Here is a 3455-nt window from a genome sequence, read left to right as displayed (position 1 = left end):
CCCTAAGTAAGTCACATGAACCCTTCCTAGCCCTCCTTACCCTAGCCATCTCTCCCCCCACCCCTTTTTGGGGAGTTGAGAAATGTCAGCCCTGGCACCAGCAGGCCACCGAGGCACCGTGGCAAACCCCTGCCTACACCACAGACCAGGTGGCCTGCTCTTCTTCCAGGCCACAGACTCCAGGTGGCAACCAGAGAACGGGGATGTGAAAGAGACCCTATCCTCCCTGCTCCCGCTGAAATGTTGTATTGTTCTCGAATGTAATTAATACTGGGAGTACCAAAGGGGGAAGGCTGCTGGTGCCAGTGCAACAACCCAAAATCCTCAAAGTCTAAATGCGAGACGACACCCATCCGAGGTGAGGCCCACACAATAAGCCCCCCCCCAGGTGTCCTCACCCCCCAGACATTGCCCCACATAGATGTGTGTTCTGAAACATTTGTTAATGAAATGATCTAAAATGCAAAATAAAATTGGGGTGGGTGACGTCATCAGAAGGATGGACCCTCCAGTAACAACCCCCTCTCCAAGGTCCTACATGTGTGGCAGTGTGATGGAGCAGGAGAGGCAGGAGTCCGGGGATAGGAAGAAAAAGACTGGGGGGGCTACTGCACTCCCACGGAGCCAGCTACTGTACTGGCTACAATAGGCACCCCGGAGAGGGGGGCAGGGCCCGCGAGCCAACAGCTCACCAGGGCCAACTCAACCACTATTATTATTTTGGAGGATGTCAGAATTATTCCAGATGGGTGTACGACTGCATGGGATAAGTGATGTGTCATGATGGGTCTCTGAGTTTAAACCCACATGCAGAACACCACAGGAAATGGAGTAAAAGTTTAACAGTTTATTTAGAGGAACACACAAGAATAATAATGAGCAGATTCTGGTACTGGTCCGGGACTGGAATCACTGAGCGATCTGCAGAGATCAATAGTTTGGTTCGCCAGGCAGTGGTGATGACTTGTCAGGGGTTAGATTCAGGTTGTACCTTGATGAAAGTTAGACTGATCGATGGAGAGAGGGAACTGGTTGGGTCCAGAGAGTGTGGATTCAGCAGAGAGCTCAGCAGCAGCAGCGTCTAGCTTCAGGCTAACTAGATTCAGACCTTGAGTTGATGTCCTATTTCTCCCTTGAGAACTAGCTGGGGAATTCAGATAGTCTTCAGGTTTGGCTTCCCTGGGCAGACAGGCAGGTTTCCAAGCAAAGCTCCTACAGAGCTACAGACTTCAGTGGGGCTTTCCTGTGAGCAGAGAAGACAGAGGCTGGTTAGAATCTGGTTACTCTCTGGAGCAGACAGAGATTCTCTATATTAACAGATGCTCAGGTTCCGCTAACCAAAACTGGTCAACACTCTGGCGACGAAGACAGGTCTGGCTGCTGCTTATGTAGGAGGTCCCCTGATGGGCTGATGATCCTCAGGTGTGCTGGAGGCTCCAGCCCAGGAGACCCACAGCGCTCTCTGCTGGAGACAGGTGGCAGATCTCCAGATCCCAACAGTAACCAAACACCCAACAGAAAAACATACAACAGGAGGGGATCCTCGATGCCCTCTGGAGGGCAAACCTCTGGATCCCAACATGATGACTGCGTAATTTTAAGAAACTCCCACCATGCTGTCAGGGAAGAGCTGATGTTAATATTTTAAAGCATGAATGCTGTTTTATATTTGATCTAATAAACGGCAAACCTGAAATTATGATATTACTACATATTTCCTGTTCTGTGTCTATCCAGGGCTCATCTAAAGGATTATGTTTTATCCATTTAGAGATGTATTGTAGTGTATTTGCTAAGTAGTAGCTTTGGAAGTAAGGCAGATGTAGTTCCCCTCTATCTTTAGTTTTCTATAGTGTCTTTAAGGTGATACGAGTGGGTTTATGTTTCCAAAGAAATTTAGAGATGCTTTCACTTTATTTTTATTTTTAGCCTGCAAAACATGATAGCTTAAATCAGTCCACATACTTCAGAGTCACAAGTGAGGAAATGATTAATGGATTTAGAAGTGAACTTTAAAAGCAAGACTGGTATGAGGTTTATGCCGCTGATGTAAGTGAGGCCTAAAGATCTTTTTTAAACATTTGTCACTTTATAACAAACATATAACAAAGAGTGTCCAATGAAGCTTTCTAAAAAATCTCAAAAAATGAAAAAACTTGGTTTACTAAAGGAATAATTAGAGCATGCCAAATGAAAAACTAACTGTATAAAAACCAATAAAAAATGGATTCCTCACAGTAAGATCAAATACAGAGCATTTAACAATAAATTAACCACTATTATAAAAATGTCAAGAAGGACTGTTATAACAGAAAACTGAGAGAAAATTATAGAAACATGAAAGCAACATGGAATGTATTTAATAAAGTAATAAAACCTGACTCTAGACAAGAAAATATACCAGATCATTTCACTGAGCATGATGTTGTGCATAATAACAGCAAAATTAGTGCTAATGAATTTAACTTGGGACTTAACATGGGAGCCAATATTGAAAATTGCATCAATGAAACTAGCGGAAATAAAATATATGAAACGGAAAGCAGAATTATGAAGTCCTTTTATAATGGAGAGATAAGCGAATATTATATCAAATCTATTGTAAACAAATGAAATATAAAACCTCCATAGACAGTGATGGACTAGACATGACGATTATTGAAAGAACAACTGACTGCATTGTTAAACCATTGACTTTCATTTGTAATCTGTCAACACAAACTTGTTCAAAAATGGGGACAAGCATGCATTTAACAATTACAGATCAGTGCAACTGATCTCACTGTTTTGTAAAGTCATTGAGAAATGGTTTTCTCAAAAATTAACAAACTTTTTAGATAAACATCAATTAATTACTGAAAAACAGTTTGGATTCCCTTCAGAAAGATCAACAAGCCTTGCGCTTATTGACTCCATAAATCACGAGATTGTCGGGATGTCACATTGCTGAAGAATCAAGTTGATTAAAGCCCATTAGATTCCTCTGCTGTTAGCATCAGACTGATCCGATATTCTCCCGAGAATCTACCCAGTTTTGAGACAAACTTGTGTGTAGCCGACATCTGAACCTGCTTTCCCATTTCCCCTCACCTGGACTGCAAAGCATTTCACAGCAAAACCTTTCATTAATCAATCTGATGCTTTAAATGAGATGCCAAGCTTGGGTGAGATAGTTAAGTCAGGTTTTCCAAAGCTTTGATTTGAACTTTGGGATTCTTTATGCTGATGTTTCATTTGAACGGGTTTATAAAGAGCTCTGGTTTAATTGTTTGAATGAATGTGGTGTGACTAGCTGCTAGTGAGTTTTGCGTTTCTTTCATCTTGTTCTTCTTGTCTTTCTTTCCTGAGGGTAGTGAAATAGAGGATCTGTCTCTGTTTAACTGTATGCAATCACATGGTTGGGGTGGCCATTTATGAGTTCTTAAATCTATTGTCTGCCGTTTTTGTAGTCCAAC

The sequence above is a fragment of the Cyprinodon variegatus genome, unplaced genomic scaffold, assembly GCF_000732505.1.
Source record: "Cyprinodon variegatus isolate N-32 unplaced genomic scaffold, C_variegatus-1.0 Scaffold1132, whole genome shotgun sequence".
NCBI lineage: Eukaryota > Metazoa > Chordata > Actinopteri > Cyprinodontiformes > Cyprinodontidae > Cyprinodon > Cyprinodon variegatus.
The sequence above is the reverse complement of the archived record's forward strand: the minus strand, read 5'-3'. Positions refer to the sequence as shown.